Source organism: Strongylocentrotus purpuratus, unplaced genomic scaffold (genome assembly GCF_000002235.5).
Source record: "Strongylocentrotus purpuratus isolate Spur 01 unplaced genomic scaffold, Spur_5.0 spur5_scaffold_21, whole genome shotgun sequence".
NCBI classification, from domain to species: Eukaryota; Metazoa; Echinodermata; class Echinoidea; order Camarodonta; family Strongylocentrotidae; genus Strongylocentrotus; species Strongylocentrotus purpuratus.
In genome coordinates this window covers 20359186-20368009 of record NW_022145607.1, presented here as the reverse complement: position 1 = coordinate 20368009, position 8824 = coordinate 20359186, and the positions used below count along the sequence as shown (strand labels likewise).

Genomic DNA, 8824 nt, shown 5'->3' with positions numbered 1-8824 from the left:
CTCTAATTAGCTTCCAATTTGACTCGGAAGAAAGAGAAATCAGTCATATTTAGATAACCCCACACTAATGTATTTTCCCTTTTGATGTCATACCTTTCACTTCAATTCACCCTAGGCTTGCATATTTACCTTATACGCGTCCGTATTGGCTCAACCGCGGTGATCACGTGATCACGACAAAAGGCGCCGTGTACTCTGTGTATCGTGTATCGATTCATTATTGTTTGTGTCGAGCGGGAAAGCTGACGAGCGGTTCCTCTCAGCTACTAGTATTTCCCTCGATACTATTCTCTCATACGGCTGAAGGTTGAAGAGTAGTTTCTATTTTATACGTTAACCTGGATATTATTTGAGTGTTCATGTAGTGAAATTTCCTCTCCGTTCTTCTCCTTTTAACAGACCGACGTAAAATCAACATAGATGACGTTGTGCTAGCGGTAAATCAGCATTTGTAAGTATTCCCATACAAATATTTTCTTCGTACCTCAACTTAATATTAATAAAATGTATTGATAAATACGGAAGCATCAACTTCATCAATTTTGTTATTGATTCCCATGCATTTATTTAGAATCATTAAAGGAATTCAATAATTTTGTCCTCGTGTATTTTTGTTCCAATCTAAATAAATAGAGATACATTCAGATAAAAAATAATGTTCTTTAGATATGCTGATGCATGTATACCCTTATCCTACCAGGCGTCTTATTATACTTCGAATGAAAAATTGTATTTACTAATGTAATTAAAGCATGTACAGATGGTCATGGTGTGCTTTGCGAATTGCAAGCTTGTATTGTTCACTATTAGGGGACTGTTTCATTTCGTAAAATGAAAAAGAAAGACGTTACAGCAGAATTTTGCTTATCTAACAATTTATTTAATATATTCCTCTGTTATTTTAAAGGCGTATAGACATTTTCATTCTCGCAAGCATTTAGTAAACTAAATTAGATGATCTACAAATTCCCGGGCCCGACTGGATTTTGCTGTCTCGGTGATTTAATACGCAACTGAATAATGCATCCCTAATTGCGTTGTTTGGTTAGGATACGTTATAACGTTTTAGAATTTAATGGATTCATCTCGTCCGCATTAATCTTTGATAAGATTCGGATCGAGTATGTCTATCCATCCAATACGTCGGCGTTAAGATGTTCTCGGTTTATGCAACCACGGATAGATTGTCTATGATATAACCTATATCAGATCCCATCCCTGTGAAGTAAACATATTATTGAGGAGAACATGGTGGCTAAGTCAATAAATAAGTTGTCATGCGATATTTACCTGAGGATTATAAATGGTGTTCAGTTTCCAAAAAAATGACATCAACTTATCGCCGGAACAGTAAAGACGATTCTCGTCCTCCGCGATCGACCGAGTGAAAAAAAAAATGGTTTCTTGATCTATTTCTCTGATATATATATTTTCTCCTACATTGTATGGCCGTCCCCATCTACTCTCGAACTATGTCGCCTTCTGGCCACTTCTCTTGTTTTTCCTCTATCTTTCTTCTTTTTTCTTTTTTTCTTTTGAAGAATACCATTTCTAGCATCCTTCCAGATGCTAACGAGAACAATATTTTCTCTCGTTTTTCTTTATATCTTTACCTGCATAACAGCACGCTTGTCGTTTTTATGTCCAATTACATGAATAGGCTAATCTTCTTTCTCTTATCAATCCTCTCTCTCACATTATCTCTCTTTTTTCTTCATATTTTTGTATTAGAGATTTCATTCAAAATAAATTATTAAACATAAAAATCACTTCAAATAATTCCATACAAATATAAATCTTAATTACGTTTTCATAACACAAATAAAATAAATTATTCACAAAACAGTGAGCAAAGAAGGAGAATAAAGGAATAAAATCGCTAGATTTTTTCTAATAATAAGAAGAATAACAATAACACACACACTCTCTCTCTCTCTCTCATTCTCTCCCTCTTGTATACACACACTCTAATCACTTTTTCTCTTTCTTTCTCTCTCTTTTGTACACGCACTCTTATCACTCTTTCTCTCTCTCTCTCTCTCTCTCTCTCTCTCTTGTACACACACACACACTCTCTCATCACTCTCTTTCTTGTAAAAACACATGCTCTCTCACATACGCCACCACCCACACACCACGCACACACACACACGCACATACACACACACTCTCTCTCTCTCTCTATCTCTCTCTCTCGTACTCTTTTTAACGCACACGCGCAATCTCTCTTTTTCTCACTCTCTCTCTCTCTTTTTCTCTCTCGCTTTTACTCTACGTTCGTGCAAATGACTTGTGATCATCACAGTTACACTAAATCTTCTTTTTTCAATTTGACGGTTTCAAATCGGACTAAATCATTGTTTACCAACATACTTATTTCCATCACATAAAAAAAGGATCCTCTTTTCACCAGCTACTAGTATTTGTTGTCTTCTTTCATCTCATCCCCCGACATGTCCAAACGCCAGATACTTTGTCTTCTTCTATTTGTTGGATGAGCTCGCAACGATCTAATGAATTCTGCCTTATCCATCAAGTGTCTTTTAATTCTATATCAAACACCCACTAATCTACCCTTAAGTTAGCACTGTATTCATTTTACAAGTACTGAACGGTTTTCCACTAAACTTAATTAAATCTGACCGGGTGAATTAAGGTTGATCTATTACAGCCAGTTTTCAGCGCGTTATTAGTTTTACATTATTAGATTTCCACTTCCCTCGCTTCTCTCACGCTTTTCTGAATTCTATGGAATGTCCTTCATTTTCATGGCTTACACACCTTTTGTTAGTTCCGAAACTGTTTCTTTTTGTTCTGTAACTCCGCTGTCCTTGGTAATTTCGTTTTATGTTTTCCACTGATTCTCTCTATCTATCTCTCTGTCGGTCTATTTACATCTCTCTCGTTCCGTCTCTCTTTCTCTCTGTGGCTGTTCCTCCCTCTTCATTTTATCTTTCTTCTCTCATACCCGAATCCTATATATATATATATATATATATATATATCTCTCTCTCTCTCTCTCTCGCTATCTCTCTCTCTCTCTCTCTCTCGGTCTCTCTGTCTGTCTGTCTCTCTCTCTCTGTCTGTCTGTCTATATGTCTTTCTCTGTCTCTCTCTGTCTCTCTCTCTCTCTCTCTCTCTCTCTCATTCAGCTTGCGTCTCTTTCTTCCCCCTACGTCCATCCACCTCGCACCAAAGTGCCCATCTAGGAAACTCAATCAAATCCCGCCCCAGTGGACGTTACTTTCACACTCCATTGCAGCCCATTTCCCGCGCATAATTTGTGGTCCACACCTCGCGGCGAACTCCGTGGCGTTGCCTCGTTCGCCCAGCAGCGCAGACGACACATGACTATCGCGATTATGCAGGGGCTCACCACTTAGTTACGACTCAATAGCGATTAATCGAACACCCGTGACAGCAGGCACAAAGATGTTTCACATAGTAGTTTGTCTATTTCAAGATAAGTAACCTTGAATGCCGTTTTTTCCTGCGAGAATGCCAAAATAGATGAATCTGTGGATGATCCACAGATTTAGATAACATATACATTTATGTTTACATATATACAGTAAATACATGTAAATACATCACCCTCTTAATACACTAAACCATTTGGGCCTCCCGATTTATCTTTCTTCGCACTGTTTTGTTTAAATAATAAATATTCACGACATGTATGACCCTTTATTCCTACCCGATTACTTTTGAGATAGAATAGTTCCCCTCATAAAGTAAAATGTTAACATTGTAAGTTATTCTGAAAAGGACCGAAAAGAAAATCAGTTAGGGTAAACTTGTAATAAAATTGACAAATATTGCACGCTTTCCTAAAATTTCACCGTCGAGAACCAAAATGTTAAGTTAATATATTACATGAATTCTGCGTGGTGTATACACCAGCAATGGCGTACTTGGTTTTTTGTTCTTACTCTGAGAGCCTTTGATTCCGTCTCGCAATGGATTGCCTGCTTTCCTCGAGAGACACATTTACTAGAAACGTGCGAAATCCCCGTTTCATGAGAGAGATTAAAGGGGGAAATCCTCACTGATGTAAACTTAAAGTTAATACACAACGATGCTATGACGTTCGAATAACTTCCCAGAAGCGTCAAACGTTTGTATTGTCTCTTTCTTTTTCCCTAGAATGCCTTCTGTTCCTTGGAAAGTTGGATTTAAAAAAGATTAATGGGAGGAAGAAATGAGTAAAACTTTGGAGAAATCTTATAAAGGATACGAAGTTATATTGTTTTTTTCTTCAAATTATTCAAATTGACCATTTTGAAATGTTTCTATCGAGCCACTGTCCAACTGATTTGTACTGAAAATGTCATAGATTAGTATTTTTGTTGATGAAGGAATGGATATATTTCATAACTGGGTGATATCATAAACAGAGGTGCCATGGTAATATCTATGTAACGTGCTAAATTGAATATTTATCTTCAGAAGATAGAAATGTATTATTCTTAGTAATAGAGCAAACGGGAAAGTCCGGTGCTCGAATGCTACGTCACCGAGTTGTCATTTTGCGCTTCACCAACTAAAGCTCTAAAATATCATAACTTTCACATGCTTAACGGATTTTCCTCATACTTTGAGTGGCATTTCCTTCATATGACACCGGGCTTCCTCTGCAAGTATTGAATAAAGCCAAAGGGGGTTAGATTGTAGGAGAATGGATTGAGAAGAGGTATAGGCGAAGGGGAAGAGATGGATAATCTCGAGAGAAAATCTATATCCAGCATTGCATTTCAAAGGAATCCTATTTTTTTCCACTTATGAATGAGATTGTTATACTTGTTCTCATTTCCTGTCATCTTAGAATTTGTTTTCTTGTTTTGCTGCATAGCCGCCTTATTATTAATGTCTACGAAACGGGATTGGTTCAAAGTTACAGGAATGTTTGAATTGATGGTGCAGATATCTTTCATTATTTTGTTTGCTAACAACTATTGTCATGATTTCGTAAATTTTGTGGGATAATTTATTCGACATAGGATTAAGATGACTGAACAAACATTTACACAAATAAGTTTGCTGAAAATAATGATGTAAACTATAACTTACAGGTAAATCAGAAATGCTTTACATGAATTTGAGACGCAAAAGAAAAAAGAAAAATCTCTGAGTGGGAGCTCAGTTACCGAGAATTTTTTTTAAAATATATATATCAAGTGTTTTTTTGTTTAATGCATCAAAGCTCACAAAATGTTTTCCAAGCTCGTTTGGGTCTTCTTTTTTTCTTCAGAAGAATAGAATGAAATAGGATTTCTGAGAGAAAGGTTTTGCAGAAATCAAGAACATCCGTGTTCAAATATGCTCCCTGGAAAAAAATCTGTTCTCCCGCATTTTTTGCTGTAAACACTTATTTATGCAATAGTAGGATTTGGCGGTTGAAAGCGTATACGGTGTCTTATGGGTAAAAACAAAATGTTAAACAATGTTTAGATTGGAGCTTGAAACTTTTTATGATATTTGTTTTCACAAATCTAAGGGGTCAGAGAGAACGTGAAGAAAGAAGATACCGCCCCTCCCTACCTTTTACCCGCTCGATTGCCTTATTATCTCACATTTTACGGGTGACCCCCTTTTCTTCAGCGCCCCTTCAATGGTTTCAATGCACTCAAGAGGTTCGTCATGATTCGTGATGAAGTTTTTCATTTCGTTTTATCATACACTCAAACAATCCACATCAGTTTAAAAAAAAAAAAAAAAAAAAAAATCCTAATATAAAATAAAGTAGGTCTGTGCATAGAATGGTCATATTGCAGGATTTCAGAACGCTAAATTTCTTCATCACATAAGATAGCTATAGATTTGAGATAAACATGTATTATAGCCATAGGCCGTACCACAAAAAACAGTGTAATGGGGGTAATAACTAAATCATGAAGGCATTTTCTGCGTGTTTTAAAGTCGATATATCTATAGCATTCATTTTGCTCACCAAAAGGTCACTTGAATGTAATGGCAGCCTCATGAAGAACTCCTGTTCCGTTTCTTTTATTCATGACACTGGTGGACTGGGGGATTAAATTCTCACGTTTAGAGCGAACAGAAAATGTGCCATTGCTTTTGGCGGTCTGCGGCATTAACCAAGAGAGACTAGAATATGAGGAGTTGATACTCTGGTACCCCACTCTCATCAACGTGACCAACATCGGATGAACAAGAAATTCACTTTACCGCGAACATCATTAATCGGTCGCTTTGGAGTCGGATGTATCGGTGAGACCGGGGTGTGAAGCTCATCGTCGAAGTTTCCTCATACCCCTTTTATATCCCCCAGTGGACCCAGTCACAACGACGGCACACCAGACCGATAATTATAAACCAAACAGAAATCACATAACCGTGAATGGCCATGATATGTAGCTAATCGGAGTCCCAGTTTGGAGTCGGCTTTGCCTGTGTGTTTGGGGTAGGAGGGTCATTTCTGGTGGAATCTTTCACGCGGAGGCCTACCTCATTTTGTATACCCCAGTCACATCAGCGAGACACAAGACAGAAAAATAAACTGAAAAACAAAAGTCACATTACCAGCACGAATGTGTAAAAGTTGTCGATTGTCGGTCAGTATGCAAGTGGGTTTAGCGGTGTGACTTATCTAAGGTTCATCATTACAGATCACTTACATCCCTTTATTCCCTGGTAACAACCATTTTGTTTTTCTTCTGGCCCTCTCCATTTTTTTTAGAACGTAAAATTACAAGATTTGTCATTAATCGGTCAGTTTGGATTCGGTTTCACGGTGTGACTTGGGTAGGTGGTTCATATTTTGTGGATTTCTCACTAGTATAACCCTTCAGTATTGACCGGTACTGTCTGACGCCTCTCCATTTTTAGAACGAGGGAATGTGACCATGGTCAATGAGAATGATATCATCCTGACGCACTTCATCGGTTTGTCAGCACTTATGATCGGAAGAAGGGGATGGTTTGCTGAGGGGTGGGAGAGGTGAAAAGAGTGAGTGGTAAGGGTCTTACATAAAAGACGGAAGTGGGTAGAGAGGGAGGGGCAAGGAAAAGAGAGAGATGGGGAGGGATATCCAATCCAATCTAGGAATTTATAAAGCGCCAATATCTAGTTGCCTACTCAAAGGCTCTGGCGAGACTGAAAAACTACCAAAATGTATGTTCATGATTCTAACTGGGAAAGACAAAAAAAAAGGCAGTGACTAATTGTAAGCAACCTGAAATAGGTATGTCTTTAGTTGAGTTCTGAAAGTGGATAACTGGTGACAAGAGCGCAAATTTAGGGAAGACCGTTCCTCATAAGGGATACATAAGGGAAGACAGAGAAATAGGGGAGAGAGAAGGGAGACAGAGAAACAGTGAGTGAGAGAGAGAGAGAGAGAGAGAGAGAGAGAGAGAGAGAGAGAGAGAAAGAGGGAGGGGAGACGAAGATATGCCATACGGCACATCGCATTATCCAGTTTCTTGAAAATGCTTCAGCAATAAAATGCAATGCATGCTTCCCCTTTTCAGCTCTTCCTTCCTTTCATTTCAAACGTAACCAAAGGGGTCCAAAAACAATTAAAACCGAGAAACGATAACAGTGAATAGAAGCTAAAAATATCCAAGAACAGGAATACAAAACAAACGTACTTAAATCAACTACGCAGCTTACTGTACATTCCATGGTTTTCGTTCCTTACATCCGCCCCATTACCATGGCAACAGGTAAAGATCGTTCTAATCAAAGCCCATCATTCATTACTTCAAGCAATTATAAACGCTCTGACGTCATAGCGCCTAAGAAGGGTACGACAAACAGCCCCTATGAAGTTTGCGTCATCTTCGCTTCTCTGGAATGTGGTTTTAAAGTTGTGTCAAGATGTAGATTTGTCGGGATTCTAGTAACTTGTTTTTTGTCTCCATTGAAATCATGCTTCATTTAAAAGAAACGTGCCCCCCCCCCCCCAGCAAACACAATATGATAAATTATAGTATGAAGTACTATGCACCAAAACATGCCCATGTCCCAGCTTTGGTATGTTATTGGGATTTTCGGAATTAAAAATAAAAATTGCCTCGCAGTGTGATCTCCATGAATAACCATTGGGAATATAGAATAAAGAATGTTTGGAAAATATAACGTCGCGCTATGAATACAGTCTGTATTTGACGTTAAAGGGATAGTTGAGTTCTGTTTTCAGACCGCAAATGCCTTCAAAGTGCATGGTTATTGATCTTATCTTATCTATGACATTTCTAGTGCCCTTTTAGAACCTAAAATTGCTATGAAGGTAATTTTAGACCCCAAAATGTGTGAAATTTAGCCAATACGAGCATTCCAATTCAGCTCCACCATAAAAAAAAACAAGGGGACCGTTATTTAATTATTTAATCAAAAAAACCAACATCGGCATTGGCTGGAATACGATGTAAAAGGCGTTATTTCGTTTTTTCAACGGTTTTTTCAAATTTTTCAAAATATCTAATATTTGTGGTGTTACACAAGTATTAGAAATCGTTATATTTCAGCCGTCTCTGAATCGATTTTGATCAAACAAAGATGATTTTGTCATTTAATGTAAATTATTATGTTCTTTCAAACTTGACACTCAGTTTTTCATTATTTTTTTTTGTTTTAAATGATATTTTATTTCCTTCCTCATAATTTCACATAACAAGAAATTCACATAACAAGAAATTATCAAATTAAGCAATATAAAACAAGATCTTTGATACAAGACATTTCATGAGTTACATCAATCAATGAACATAGAAAAAAAAGGGGAAAAAATTCTTGCATGTAACAGTGTATAATCAAAATAACCGTAGAGGAAGGTTTAAAGTGTAGATTTTTTTTTGTTTT

The 8824-nt window shown here is 37.3% G+C and overlaps 1 protein-coding gene across 2 annotated transcripts in view; it reads left to right on the top strand.

Annotated features, from left to right (window-relative positions):
* The first annotated feature begins 237 nt into the window (after positions 1-237).
* LOC757218 overlaps positions 238-8824 on the top strand; it is a 29806-nt gene continuing 21219 nt past the window's right edge. For both annotated transcript variants that reach the window (XM_030995309.1, XM_030995310.1), the window contains exon 1: positions 238-451. The gene's annotated coding sequence lies outside the window, so the exon portion shown is untranslated. The remainder of the gene's footprint in view (positions 452-8824) is intronic.